This window comes from Erpetoichthys calabaricus, chromosome 1, assembly GCF_900747795.2.
Source record: "Erpetoichthys calabaricus chromosome 1, fErpCal1.3, whole genome shotgun sequence".
Taxonomy (NCBI): domain Eukaryota; kingdom Metazoa; phylum Chordata; class Cladistia; order Polypteriformes; family Polypteridae; genus Erpetoichthys; species Erpetoichthys calabaricus.
In genome coordinates, this window is record NC_041394.2 from 185,763,227 (window position 1) to 185,779,338 (window position 16,112).

Genomic DNA, 16,112 nt, shown 5'->3' on the forward strand with positions numbered 1-16,112 from the left:
AAGAGTGGGTGGATGGTGATGTAGCCCATCATGTTCATATTTTTTCAGAGAATATCTAGGTGACAGATAGTGCTAGGCGGTATGACCAAAATTCTATATCATGGTATTTTTCAAAATTATACCATTTCACGGTATTCAACGGTATTTTTTTCCCCATGCATGAGTGGGTGTTAACCACATTTTCTGCTGCAATTACTGCAGTAGACTGGCTAAGAATAACCTATTCCACTGTCATGAGCATTGTACAAAAAACATTTTAATGTGCACACAAAGTGATAGTTTTCAAGGGGGTGGCACTAATGAAGAGAAGGAATCACATTGCATGACAGTTGCAGTCAAAATATAGAACCTTTTTATTGAACAAATTTTGCAAACAACTTCCATCCATCCATCCATTTTCCAACCCGCTGAATCCGAGCACAGGGTCACGGGGGTCTGCTGGAGCCAATCCCAGCCAACACAGGGCACAAGGCAGGAACCAATCCCGGGCAGGGTGCCAACCCACCGCAGGACACACACAAACACACCAAGCACACACTAGGGTCAATTTAGAATTGCCAATCCACCTAACCAGCATGTCTTTGGACTGTGGGATGAAACCTGCAAACAACTTAACTCTTTTAGGGCGGATGTCGACTTTTGTCGACAGGAGGGGTTGAAGGCGGATGTCGACAAAAGTCGACATCCAGGGATAGAGGGCGACAATCAGCTGTTAATGGCGACAAATCTCACTGTCACGTCACAGGCATTCCCTCTGTGCTTGGAGGAATGCTAGACTCGTTGACTCGGCAAATAAACCTTGCGTGTGCGTGAGTTGCGAAATGTAAACAGGCAAGATGGCACCGACATGTGAAAAGGCAGCGAAGCAAGTGCAGAAAAGAAAACACTCGCATTATGCGCATTTGCGCATTATCGCGGAGTCGGACTCTTGATTTTTCAGAATCAGACTTTATTGACAGTGATCAGGAGATCGAGCAAGAGAGTTAGAAGCAGGCATCAGCTGATCAAACACCAGCCGATGCCGCGCCAGCGGATCTGCTGCCAGTTGCGTGCCTTCGCGCAGCCGATGCATCTACGGCAAGGTTCGCATGGGATAAATACACAGACATTGATCCGTTGAGAGCTGATCTGGCTACCGGAGTTTACAAGACGGCATGGCTTGCTGTTGGACACGACAGATCACCAGCTGCTGTACTTCAGGCTGCACTCTCCTGATGCTGCTTTTCAGCTACTGTCAGACGAGACAAACTGGTAGGCAGAGATTTTTTTTGAATCGCGGGCTGCGTTTGCATCGCATTCTCGTTTTTCAAAGTGGAAACCCACAACGAAAGACGAGATGAAGCGCGCTGTGGCATTACAAATAGAGATGAGACAGAATTGGTGATATAACTTCAGGGAGCATTGGTCCAAACGTGTTTTGTCCCCTGGTGGCTTAGGTACGTGCTGCTGCAAAGTTTTATTCACTTCTGTAATAAACAGAAGCAAATCCCATGGGGTGAGCCAGGCTATAATGCCATACATAAAGTTCATAAAGTTTCAGAAGATGAAAAGAGGTGACAATACGGTTTTCATGCTGGCAGAAAACTTGGTGGCAGTGGCATGGCATGATGGCAAATGGGTGACTTGTCTCTCTACAGTACACACTAACAATATATGTTAGAAAGTGCAGCAACAGACAATTGAAAAATAGGCACCAAAGCAACACATATAGTAAGGAGTGCAATGTGGCAATGACTGAAATTGGCTGCTTTGAGCGAGATCAGACTGTGCTGTGTAAAATGTATGTGATATGTATGTGAAATCAGAGTATGCAGGCTCATACAACATGCAAGACAGTAACATTTGTCAAAAGGAAATATTTTTTGTTGATTTGATATGTTAAACAATTGCTTTGTGTTCTTTTTTAAAAAATATTAGTTTTTGGAAAAATATTCAGCCCTGGGAGAAAAGAAACAAAAAAAAAATTAGCCCTAAAAGAGTTAAACTAAAATTTTGACAACATATTTTCAACCATCCAAAGAGGAATTCAGACTTAGTAAAATATCCAGAGGTGCTTGCCAAAAGTTGTATTGCACTGAACATGTCTTATAAAAGGAATAGTAAATATTTTTTGCAAACCAACCACACTTTGTTAATATTAACAATCTCTGTCCACTGACATGTTAAAGTGACTTTTTAAATAACTTTATCATCAATAAACTGCATAATATTTTAACTAATAAATAATAAAATAAATAATAGTGCAACTTCCAGTAATAATACTATTACTTCAAGCCCAGGTGCATTACACAGTATCCACCAAATAAAAATAAAATAAAACAAGTGCAACTTGGTGATGACATCTTTATCAGCTGAACCATCATTAAGGCAAATTACATTAATATGGACCTTGCTTCAAGCTAAGCTATATACACAAATAATAAAACTGCAACTTGCATTTATAATGCTATTTGTGGTATAGCCCTACGGAAGCATATTAGGGCCACGGTGAAGAAAAAAAAAACTAATCGAGAATAAAGTTGACATGTTGACTTTATTCTCAACATTTCCACTTTATTCTCATGGTTTATTTTGTCATTAAAGTAGAATGTCATAAACTAAACTTCATCCTAAAATCAATGTTTAATTTACTAGATTTTCTCAAACCCCTTCATAAGTTAATGAAGCACATTAAATGCTTTGTGTTAAGTGTTCCCTGACCCAGTTATTAATCGCTACGCGCGTCTTAAACTGACTTCCTCTGCACTAAGAGGAGGTGCAGGCAGCGATCGCCGCACTGAACTCATTCACTTCATGATATTCCTGCTCTCTGAAAATATAGAATGCTAAAATAAATACTTGATATCATGTTCATGATGAAATGCATTAAAGCAGGTATTAAACATGCACGGTAGTGTGGCGGTAGTGCTGCTCCCTCGCAGTAAGCAGTCCCCAAGTCTACGTTCAGTGTAGAGAAGTTTATGGCAGGTGTGAAAGGGCTCCAAAAAAACTGGATGTATTAATGGGTATCGCACAGGTGTAACTTAAATATTGTGTAAATGTTGGCTTCGTGATCTGGTGGTCGGAGACACGAACACAGAATTCAATGGATGTTCTTCTGAGCAGAATTTATTGCGTGCGTGCCATCTCTGTCTGACGTACCAAACCCCCAGTTCCTATCCTTCCTGTTTCTTTCTCCACATAACCAATCACCACACGATAAACGTCTTTGTGAAATTAAAACTAGTTATAAAAGTTAGACCACGGAGTGTTAGGAACTTTATAAAAAAAAAAAAAAAAAAATTCTTCATTAAATTATGCCAACCATTCAGGATTGCGCCCATCCCAGTAAGCATTGTGTGCGAGGCAGGAGCAAAACCAGAACACATCGCCAGCACATCACAGGGTGAATACGAGCAACACAATTACTAGCAGGGTCAATATAGCATAACAAAACCCCACATCCTACATGATTTTGAAAGGAAACTGAAGCATGCCAAGTAACCCACTAGAAAAACATGCAAATTCAAGGCAGGGTACACCCGGGTCCCCCTTGCTGCGAGGCAGCAGTGCAACCTCCATGCCACCGTGCCCCCACATGATTAATACATTATTTAATGCATTTCATCATGAAAATTATATCAAGTATTTATCTTAGAATTCTAAATGTTCAGGGAGCAGGGATATCATGAAATTAATGTATTCTGTGTGGTGATCGCTACCTTCCTCTTAGTGCAAGAGGTAAGTCAGTTTAAGAAGCACATAGCAATCAACATGGCTCGGGAACACTTAACACAAAGCATTTAATGTGCTACATAACTTATGACGGGGTTTGAGAAACTAGTAAATTAGACATTCATTTTAAGATGAAGTTTAGTTTACGATGTTCTACTTTAATGACAAATTGCGAGAATAAAGTCAACATGTCGACTGTAATATCGACATAAATGGCAAGAATAAAGTAGAAATGTATTCTCGTCATAAGCATTGGGATTAAAGTGGAAATGTCGAGAATAAAGTCAACATGTCATCGCACTATTACACAGTATCCAGGTACATTACACAGTAAAGTACAACTTGGCTTGCAGTATTATCCAGTAGTATAGAAACAGTATTTACACATTTGAACATAATGGTCTGCGCATCCAACCTTTTAAAACCAAAGTATATCCAGACAACAGACATGGCTACTTTTTTCGGCAAAAGTTCTTCTGTCATCATGTTCAACTTTGTTATCTGCTACAGCTTCAGTTTCAGAATGTTCTCTGCCCATTTCCACCATTCAATACCTCCAACGCATGTACTGTGTTTTTTTTTTTTTTTTAATTTATTAATTTTATTGTAATCATTCCATACAAATAGATCAATTAATACAAAAAAAAATGAAGACAAATCAAACCCCACCCTTGAGAAGGTGAGCATGGCCAAAGGAGAATTGCTTAGGGCTTTTTAAATAGGGCAAAAATAAAAAAAAAGGGAAAACAAAATTATTTATTATATATATATATATATATATATATATATATATATAAAAAAATAAATGGAGAAGGAAAAGAAATGCGGAAATAATTATTTCTTCTTATCTATAATAATAAAAGGCAAAGCCCTCACTGACTGACTCACTCACTGACTGACTCATCACTAATTCTCCAACTTCCCGTGTAGATGGAAGGCTGAAATTTGGCAGGCTCATTCCTTACAGCTTACTTACAAAAGTTAGGCAGGTTTCATTTCGAAATTCAAAGCGTAATGGTCATAACTGGAACATATTTTTTGTCCATACACTGTAATGGAGGAGGCGGAGTCACGTATCGCGTCATCACGCCTCCTACGTAATCACGTGAACTAAAAACAAGGAAGAGATTTACAGCACGAGTCACACGCGGGAACGAAGGTAAATGACGTTAATTTTTGACTGTCTTTTAATACTGTGTAAGCATACATATTAACACATGTGCAATTAAACGTGTGCATTTACGGGGTGATTTCTCAGGCTTAAAAGCTCGCCTTTTACTAAAAAGGTAAATGCAAAACTATTTTCAATCAGTTTATTGAAACGCTCCCGTTAAGGATTGCAATAACATATTCGCGAGATAAAATAACGAAGTAGGGGGAAATGGAGGAACAGCCGCAAACAGCGAAGAGCAAAAAATTAATTAAACAATTGAGAACGGAGCGAGTTAAGCATACAAGCATGTTCATAAGGGAAACAAAGCACGGTGTAAAACGTAAGTTTAAATTAAGTTTATAGAAACGCTCCCGCTGCGGATTGCAATAACATATTCGCGAGATAAAACTTTAATGAGAAGACACGAGGTATAAACGAACCACACGCCGTGGCGCAACGTTAGGGGCAACAGTTTCAACCATTCTATGATCTGCTTCTCGCAACTGAAAGACGGCACATGGCGGATGTTAGCCGACTTGCTGACCGCAACGTTAGGGGCTTCAACTATGGCGCTGACGCCACATCTCAGTGCCAACACTTTGCAGACTCTACTTAAAAGACACGCCCTCCTCACTGGACAGTTAAAAAGACCAATCAAACTAACGATGACATCAAGTATTACCCAATCAAAAGTAGGAAAGGAGGCATCTTCATAAAATGCGTGTGGGATGATTTGCATGAGACGCTGCTTTAAAAAAAAAATTATAAAAAAAATACGGGATAAATCCCGTCCAGTATTGATTCAAAACGGGACGCGCAATTTCATTCTCAAACGCGGCACGATTCCGTATTTTAAAGGACGGGTGGCAACCCTACAGTGCCAGGTAACCACCCATACAATCACATTGTGATTCAGACTAGGAATGCAATGAATGTAATTACCCCGATCTACATCCAAGGCGAAAGTCTTGCAACATTCAAAGATGATGGTTTGGGATAAGTACACCATACAACATAAAAGAGCTTATGAAGCCTTGAACCGAAAAAAGCAAGATCTCAGAGATCGTAAAAAAAAAAAATAGGAGGTAATGTCGTTTTACTCGCTGTAGATTTTAGTCAAACATTACCAGTTATTCCACGAGGGAGACCAGCAGATCAACTCAACGCGTGTTTAAAATCCATGCTTCTCCCACGCTCGGTTATATGTCGCGTGTTCTCGGGTAGGTGCAACAAAAAATGTATACATTTAAGCATATAATGGGCAAACAAAAAATGAGGTATACCCGAAGGCACTGCAGTAGTACTTAATGTAACTTTACTTCTTAACTGTTAATGTTTTACTGTTTAATAATTTATACGGTTGTTATATGTTGTTCAAATTCTTTTATCAAAATACCACTGACAGCGCAATGCACGATAACATGGAGTGAATACACCATACGCATCCGCCCACGGCTGCCCTGCTGTGCGCAGATAGGAGTTGATTCTACAATAAAATAAAATAAACATAAAAAGAGTAAAACAATCATCACCCATAAAGCGGATAGTAGACGTGACGTACTATATGTGTACCACATTTCAAGTGTATAGGTGAAACGGTTTGCGAGCTACAGGTCATTTAAAATCCTGGACAGACACACAAATTGCCACGGTAGCAAATTACAGAACAAGATTTTACTGTTTAATAATTTATATTTATATGAAATGTGCTTCTTATATATTACTTCATATTCTCATATGATAATGATGTTAATGTTTATATTGATTTCTGTGTTATTAAAACTGCATGTATGTGTGTATATGTGTGTATATGTATGTATGTATATATATATATATATATATATATATATATATATATATTAGCAAAATACCCGCGCTTCGCAGCGGAGAAGTAGTGTGTTAAAGAGGTTATGAAAAAAAAAAGGAAACATTTTAAAAATAACGTAACATGATTGTCAATGAAAGCCCGTTTCAGTCAGTAAGTCTTATGTGTGTGTGTATATTATATATATATATAATATATATATATATATAATATATAATATATATATATATATATATATATATATATATATATATATATATATATATATATATATATATATATATATATATATATAAAAAAGACAGCAACAGTTATAACAATGACAACACAATTACATTGACAATCATGTTACGTTATTTTAAAATGTTTCTTTTTTTTTTCATAACCTCTTTAACACAGTACTTCTCCGCTGCGAAGCGCGGGTATTTTGCTAGTTCTAAAATATTATCGATTAGATCCTGCAAGGTTTTGAAAAAATTCGGTACAGATCTTCTAACTGAGAATTTGATTTTTTCCAATTTCAAATAATATAAAACATCTGTTTCCCACTGACTTATCAGAGGAGAGTTAGGATTCTTCCAATTTAACAAAATAAGTCTACATGCCAAAACTGTAGTGAATGCAATCACAGTTTGCTTGTCCTTCTCCACTTCAAGTCCATCTGGAAGAACACCAAACACAGCTGTTAATGGGTTAGGAGGGATTGTGATACCAAGGCTGTCTGAAAGGCACTTAAAAATTTTGGTCCAGAATGATGTTAATTTGGTGCAGGCCCAAAATATGTGACCCAGTGAGACAGGAGCTTGGTTGCAGCGTTCGCAGGTTGGATCTTACCCTGGAAACATTTTGGACAGTTTTAAGCGAGACAGATGAGCTCAATATATAATTTTTAGTTGAATAATTCTATGCTTTGCGCATATGGAGCTCGAGTGAATTCTCTGCAATGCTACCTTCCACTCCTTTTCTGATATATTAAGAGATCTTTTCCCCATTGTCCTCTTGGATCTTTGAAAGGAAGGGACTCTAATAGAATTTTATCTAATGCGGAAATGGTGTCCAATTCCTCGAAATTGAGCAGTATTTTTTCCAGCATGGTGGAGGGTACAAGATGAGGAAAATCGGGCAGTTTCGGTTTAACAAAGTTTCTAATTTGAAGATAGTGAAAGAAATGTGTAGCTGGGAGGCTGAATTTGGAACGAATTGTTCAAAGGATGCAAAGATATTGTTTATATAAAGATCTCTCAGCAATTTAATCCCAAATCTTTTCCAGGTATTAATAACTGGATATGTTTGCGAGGGTTGAAAGAGGTGGTTCTCCTGCAGGGGTGTGATAACTTGCATTTATTGGAGCGCAGAGCAGGGAGTATAAAGAAGTACTACAGGACTTTACTTCTATTGCGGACCAAGCCTGTGTATGTTCATTTATTTGTGTCCAGGTTTTTATGGCTTGTATGTTTGCTGCCCAGTAAGAAAACTTAAAATTAGGTAGAGCCATGCCACCTTCTGCCTGAGGTCTCTGTAGGGTCGCTCTTCGGATACGCGAGTGTTTTGAGTTCCAAATAAATAAGGTTATAGTTGAATCTAATTGCTTAAAAAATGATTTAGTAATATACATTGGAATGTTTTGAAATAAAAAAAGTTTAGGAAGGATATTCATCTTAACAACGTTAATTCTTCCGGCTAGAGTGAGATGAAGGGTTGACCATCTATGCAAGTCTTGCTTAATTTTTTCGATACAGACAGCAAAATTCTGTTGATAAAGAAATTTACGTTTACTTGTGATATTAACCCCTAGGTATGTAAACTGACATGCTATGGTAAAAGGTAGGGTGTCCAATCTGATATTATATGCTTGTGAATTCACTGGAAAGCGTATACTTTTATTCAGATTGATTTTGAGACCGGATATCATTTGAAATTTTGTAAGTGCTGTTAAAACTGTAGGCAGAGTGTTTTCTGGGTCTGATATATATACAACCATATCATCTGCATATAGAGAAATTTTCTGTTCCAGTCCTTATCTGATAATCTCCTTTATCTGATAAGAATTTTGACAGTGGACCACCAGTGGGTCAATGGCAATTGCAAACAGCAGTGGTGACATTGGGCATCCTTGTCTGGTGCCACGTTCTAGCTTAAAGTAGTCTGAACAAATGCTGTTAATACAAACTGAAGGTTCTGGATTGGTATACAGTAGTTTGAATCATGCACAAATATTCGGGCCAAACCCAAATTTCTCAAATGCAGTGAAAAGGTAGTTCCATTCAATCATATCAAATGCCTTTTCTGCATCTAGTGATATCATCATCTCTGGGGTGTTTGACTTTGCTGGTGAATATATTACATTAAACAGGCGTCGGAGATTGGAAGATAACTGTCGGCCTTTAATAAATCCAGTTTGATCTTGTGATATTACCGAAGGCAGCACTTTCTCCATCCTTCTAGCTATAATTTTTGAGTGTACAGTAATCCCTCCTCCATCGCGGGGGTTGCGTTCCAGAGCCACCCGCGAAATAAGAAAATCTGCGAAGTAGAAACCATATGTTTATATGGTTATTTTTATATTGTCATGCTTGGGTCACAGATTTGCGCAGAAACACAGGAGGTTGTAGAGAGACAGGAATGTTATTCAAACACTGCAAACAAACATTTGTCTCTTTTTCAAAAGTTTAAACTGTGCTCCATGACAAGACAGAGATGACAGTTCCGTCTCACAATTAAAAGAATGCAAACATATCTTCATCTTCAAAGGAGTGCGTGTCAGGAGCACAGAATGTCACATAGATAGAGAAAACAATCTCTAGCAAACAAATCAATAGGGCTGTTTGGCTTTTAAGTATGCGAAGCACCGCGGCACAAAGCTGTTGAAGGCGGTAGCTCACACCCCCTCCATCAGGAGCAGGGGGTGAGAGAGAGAGATAGAGAGAGACAGAGTTTGTTTTTCAGTCAAAAATCAATATGTGCCCTTCGAGCTTTTAAGTATGCGAAGCACCGTGAAGCATGTCGTTTCAGGAAGCAGCTGCACAAAAGATAGCAACGTGAAGATAATCTTTCAGCATTTTTAGACGAGCGTCCGTATCGTCTAGGTGTGCGAACAGCCCCCCTGCTCAATCCCCATACGTCAGGATCAGAGAAAGTCAGCACAATAGAGAGAGAGAAGAGTAAGCAAAGAGTAAGCAATCTAGCTTCTCAGCCATCTGCCAAAAGCGTCCCTTGTATGAAATCAACTGGGCAAACCAACTGAGGAAGCATGTACCAGAAATTAAAAGACCCATTGTCCGCAGAAATCCGTGAACCAGCAAAAAATCTGCGATATATATTTAAATATGCTTACATATAAAATCCGCGATGGAATGAAGCCGCGAAAGGCGAAGCGCGATATAGCGAGGGATCACTGTATCTTAACATTATTCAGGAGTGAAATTGGTCTATACGATGCACATTGTAACAAGTCCTTATTTTGTTTAGGAAAGACTGATTAATGCTTGACGAAAAGTTTGAGGTAGAATTTGATTGTCTCTAGCTTCTGTAAATGTTGCCAATAGGTGGGGAGCTAGCTACGTGGAAAATTTCTTATAAAATTCTACAGGGTAGCCATCAGGGCCTGCTGATTGCCCGCTTTGAAGTGACTTTATAGCATCTAGTAATTCTGATAGGGTCAGAGATTTATCCAGTTCCTCAGCACTTAAAGTATCTATTTGTGGTGTCTGTAATGTATCTAGAAATGCATTAGATTGTGTGTTGTCTTCTTTGAACTCAGTAGAATATAAGATTTTATAGTAATCTCTAAATGTGTGCATTATATTTTTTTGGTCAATGATTTCTTCTCCATTCGTGTTGGTGATTACTGGGATTGCATTGCGAACTTCTTGCTTGTGGATTTGTTGAGCTAAAAGCTTATTAGCTTTCTCTCAATGTTCATAGTAATGATGTCTTGACTTACAGATAAGTTGTTCAGTTTCTTTAGTTGTCAAGATGTTGAGTTCCGTATGCAAAGCCTGCCTTTTCCTATGAAAAGCCTCACTTGGACGCCTGGCTTGTTCTTCATCTATTCTAGTAATTTCGCTTCTTAGCTCTGACGCTCTCTTGGTTTCTAATTTATTTCTGTGGGAAAGATGAAATAATCTGTCCTCTTAAGAAGGCCTTTAGAGTTTCCCAGTGTTCCTGCAGAAACCTCTGTGGGCGTGTTTGTCTCTAGGAAGAAGCTGATTTGTTTGGATATAAATTCTGTGCAGTTCTCGTCTGCTAATAGAAGAGGGTTAAGACACCATCTGCGAGGCGAGTGTGAGGGGCTTAATGATTTTAACTCCAAGACTAGAGGGGCATGGTCTGCGATAACAATTGTGTCGTATTTTCACGATTTACTCGTAGGCAAGAGATTATTATCTATAAAAAATAATCAATTCTTGAGTAGCTATGATGCACTAGTGAGTAGAATGAATATGATCTTGAGTTTGGGTTAAGAAACCTCTAGGGGTCTGATAAGTTGTGGTCAGTTACAAACTGTGTAATTGTCTTTGCAGTGTTAGACGTCATCCCACCTGTGACGGGAGTCCTATCTAAGAGTGGATTTAAAACACAATTCCCCAGCCATTATAATTTTTCTGAGTGTTCACATTGGGAATGGTTGCAAATAGATTTTGCATGAATTCCTTATTGACATTGGGTGCATAAACATTTATCAAAATCATTTTCCTGTTAAATACGTTGCCCATGACCATCACATATCTCCCTTCAGGGTCCGACACTACATCTGATGCTACAAATGGGACTGTTCTGTGTATGAGAATTCCCACACCTCTAGTTTTCTTTGTAAAGCTAGAATGGAACATTTGGTCAGTCCAGTCTTTTTGTAGTCTGTGCTGATCCTTGCTTAGTAAGTGGGTCTCCTGTAAAAATACTATTTTAGTGTTTAAGCCTGTTAGGTGAGAGAATACTTTCTCTTTAATTCGTGATTCAGGCCTTTAACATTCCAGCTCACAAAGTTAAGTGTCCCATCATGGAGACATTGATTCTGAGTTTTTGATGTCATTTTATAGTCTTAACTGGTAGTAAGGTGGTTTTAATCTTAATTTCAAATTTCCCCATGAGTTATTGCCATATAGCCTATTGTAACGTTGATATTTATAGTTATAAGGATTAGAAGAATAGATCTGATATAGCCTGCTCTCCTTCTCTCCCCCTTTTATCCCCCCCACCCCTCGCAGCGGCGTTTGAGAATTAAAGTAGAGATATCCATTGTAGCTAAAGTCTAAATACTATCTGCCAAAAATATAATCATTAACAGTCTTTAAGCTTAAAATATAAATCTTCAGCAATTTTAAGATATCTTTATATATAATCTTCATTTGGATCTTGATCTTTGTTTGTCCGCGAATTCACTGCCTTGTGTGGTGTTCCTGCTATTTCAGTAGAGGGCAGTAGTGATGGAGGAGGAGAGGAAGTGAGGGGGAGGATCGTTGGATGAGGTTGGAGTGTGGTGATTAAAGAGGATTGAACTAAAGGAGACTACGTGCTGTTTGTACTGGCTGAATATACAACACCTTGGTTGTTACTTTTGTTTACAAAACACTGTCGACACCGTGCTGTGTGTTTAGATCTGGCGTCGACACCGTGCTGTGTGTTTACACCGTGCTGTGTGTTTAGATCTGGCGTCGACACCGTGCTGTGTGTTTAGATCTGCCGTCGACACCTGCTTCGTTGTCGAGACTGTGGTTTTTTGTGTTTCTATCAACCGTCGTTGGCAGCACTTCGTCCAAATCGAATGTTCACCCACTTCTTGGAGTCGGCAGTCAGAGTATATAAGTCGGACAGATTTCTGTGATTTTTGGCGTTTGGAGTTCAAGAAAGAAGCATTGGTTCTTCCTTACTCTTTGGATTGCCACAAAGCAACCTACGAGATTGGAGAAAGGTTGAGAAGACATCGTGAGAGGAAACGACAGCATCATGAAAACGAGACGGACTATGAACGGAGAGAAGCAGAAATGCTCCTCCACCACCACATAATTACTATTCGGACAGTGATTCCGAGTAGGCCGTTCCTATCGAATCAATGTCCAAGGGTTTTGTTTTGTAATTTTGTTTCCCTTATAAAAAATCATAATGCTGTGTGACGAAGGGCCCAGTTCACAACTGGCAGCCGCGTTTAAACAGGGAGCCCTTCACAGACAACTTTAACACGCGCAACGTAGTTGGGCGCACATGGCTAGTTAATAAAATAATGCACCCTGGGAATGATTTTAAAGTAGATCCTAATGCAATAGTAGAAATAGCATTTAACCAAGGGTATGATGTTAAAACAGTCTACTTTAGGGTAGTAAAAAAAACAAAAAAAAAACCCTACTTTAAATTACTTCCACACACTCACATCTATAGCTGTAATTAAAACATAAAAATATACTGTCCAAGTAAAGAAAATGATCTATAATTATAATACCCATCTCTTTAAAAGTGGATCTATCTAATTCCTTTTCAGCTTCCTCCTTGCTGGAAAATACATATTTGTCTTGAACTTCCACTTTCAGTTTGGCGGGATATAAGAGGCTGTATTTGATACCAGCTTTACGTAGCAGCTTTTTAATGTCGAAGTAGGCTGCGCATTTTGCAGCTGTTAAAGGAGAGAAGTTGGGGAAAATACGAATGAGATTATTTTCAAATATAATCTCTTGCTTGTGTCTGAGAAGTGCCATCACATCAAGCTTACATCATAATCGCTCGAAGCGAACAATAAAAGACCTTGGTTTAAAGGTGTTTGATCTGAGTATGCGATAAGCTGCTGCTATCTCGGTATCTAATTTAAAGTCATCTCCAATTATTTTAGAGAGTAATTCTACTGCAAATTTCACTGGGTTTTAATTTTCTCGTTTCTCAGGTATACCTTCAATTCTTATATTATTTCTTCTGCACCCATCTTCCAGGGCTGCAAGTCTGTCTGCGAGTTTTTTGCATTTGGAATTAGCAGCTGTAGCTTTTTCATCGGCGTTAGATGTCACTTGTTCCTCTGTTTCAATTCGAGTCGTGAATGCCTGCTTAACGTCCTCCAGCTGATCTGTAACGTCATTCAACTGATCGGCAAGTTTTTTCAGTTTGGATCTATTTTCTTCAATGTGTTCCTCTAATTTCTCCACTATGCCTTTAAAGGTCATGTCAAAACGTTTAAATAGACGTATTTTCCGGTTTTTGTTATCCTTCCTAAGCTCACTTATGGCCATAGCCAGTGTAGCAATCATCTCTTTCATTTCGGACACTTCGCTTCGGCTTCCGTGCTCCGCGAGTATAATTGCAGCTCCTGTTACAGCAGATGCTGCTGGCTCGCGATGAGTAGATGAGAGCATGTACTGCAGGGCCTTTTCTAGTCTTGAATGATCCTCAGAAATCGGCGATCCATCGTGACCTGTATCACTTGCACCCTCGACTGGAAAGACGCAGTGGAGCAGGGTCCTAGGAAGTCTGCGCATTCGTCTGCCTGTTCCAGGTCAGTCTCCGAGAGGCCATACCTCGTACTCAGGTCGGACGTCTGTCCAGACTTCGATGCAGCTTTAAGTTTCTTTTCCGGTTCTTTCTGACTTCTCTTTTTGTTACTCATGTTTATATATTGTAGTGGAAGTTCCTTGGGTCGGGTAAATACAGGATACTTCTAAATAATAAATACGTGGGAAAATAAAGTCGCTGCTAACGGAGCTCCGCTTCAGACGTCTATCTTCTGTAACGGACGAGACCAACCCCTATACTGCGTTTCTTGTGCGTTTATCGGTGCACCAGTGAAAAAGGTCCCCACTTGAACAGTTTCCTGCTGCGCCACATTCTGAAAATTGTTTAGGCTACTTAAACCGGTGTTGCGGTATAAGAAAAATCCATATCATAACAAAAATAAACGGTTTTTGGTATGAACCGGTATACCGCCCAGCACTAGTGACAGATAATCAGTACCAGATAATCAGTAAAAGTTGTGTAATTACCACTGTGTTTTTCTTGAAAAAATATGAATTTAAATGGTTAAGCTTCCTGATTTGTAATGGTAACAACAGAATGAATTGAATGCAATACATGCTTGATGATACTTCATTTGCATAGATAAAAACTGTCAGGATTGCACTAACTTGCTGAGTAGGATATGAACGAGTGGGTAATTGGATGAGTGTGTTCAAGATTGAATGGGGGGAGAGCGAGGGTATGTTTAAGTTGATGTGGTAGGGTCTGGCCCAAAGAGTTTTTGTCTATTACAATTTGGTCCAAGATCCAATCCATTTGTTGATCCCTAAAGTAGTACAGGAACATCATGAGAGAGTAGACAGGGCGAGTAGGTAAACAAGCAGACATTAGTACCCCATATAACCAAAGCTTTGACTGGAATTGTAGTCAGATGGAAAAATGTCATGTAAGGAGCATTGTGTAGAAGTGGAAAGTCAAAACCACCAAAGTACTAAAAAGATCACAGAGGAAGAAAATACATTTGCACTGCCTAGAGGAGGGAAACAAAAACCTGGTAGTAACAGCAAGTGTAGCACTCTTAGAGATGGTTTCTCCAAAACAAAACAAAAAATAGTGAGTGGCAACAAAGCAACAAAAAAGCAGATGTTAAAGAAATAAAAAAAAAAAACAACAACACTAAATTGCATTCATGAAAGGCATGCCTTCAAAAAATGTATACAAATTTTTAATTGAATCACATTTTCTAACTTGTTATAATATAATAAGTTGCTTGTCAGAACACTTTATAAGTGAACTTACTGAAAGAGGTTAAGAGTTGTAGGATTGCATGTCTTTGGGGGCAAGGAAATCAACTCAATTTTAACTTATCCAATCCACTCAGGCATCCATTTTTCATCCAGCCCTCTATGCCAATCAAAATGAAACCGATCTGGAGCATGCTCTGAGCTGTAGATTTCACAAAATAAGACACTCTTGCCTTCAGAGGCAAACTTCAGCAAATTTTGACTTTTGGAGTTGTTTATAAAAATAATTCCATACCCCTTTTAACAGCTGAGCCCAGTGTCGCTTTTGTGTTCCTTATTGTAAATTCACCATTTTCTGCACAGTGACCCATATACTAAATAACTGGACTAATGGGGGGTTGTTTGAATTTAGACTTTGTAGAAGATAAACAAAAAACCTAAAGTAAAATTAGGGTGGATTTAATGAAGAGCCAGGAAGGAGGGGTGGGGAAAAAAAAACAAAACAACAAAAACAAAAACAACTAAACAACATGGGTGACAAAAGCTCAAAGATAGGATTCTAAGTGAGGTAGTTGCACCCAAGCATTCAGCACATCATAAATGGAATTGTGTACTTAATATTAAATTTCTTGTTATTCCACAAAAACCTGGAAATCAATGCCCTGAATGGAGATCAGTAATTAGTGGGTTATTGAGGGAAGATAACCACAATTAAAATTATATTTGTACCCAATATACATTTTAT

At 38.6% G+C, this 16,112-nt stretch overlaps 2 protein-coding genes across 2 annotated transcripts in view; one reads left to right on the forward strand and one right to left on the reverse strand.

The window, feature by feature from the left end:
- Positions 1 to 16,112, forward strand: part of LOC114658053 (bcl2-associated agonist of cell death-like) — a 695,521-nt gene that overhangs the window by 547,823 nt on the left and 131,586 nt on the right. The gene's annotated exons all lie outside the window — the stretch shown is intronic.
- LOC114658016 (neutral alpha-glucosidase AB-like) overlaps positions 1 to 16,112 on the reverse strand; it is a 204,196-nt gene that overhangs the window by 113,225 nt on the left and 74,859 nt on the right. The gene's annotated exons all lie outside the window — the stretch shown is intronic.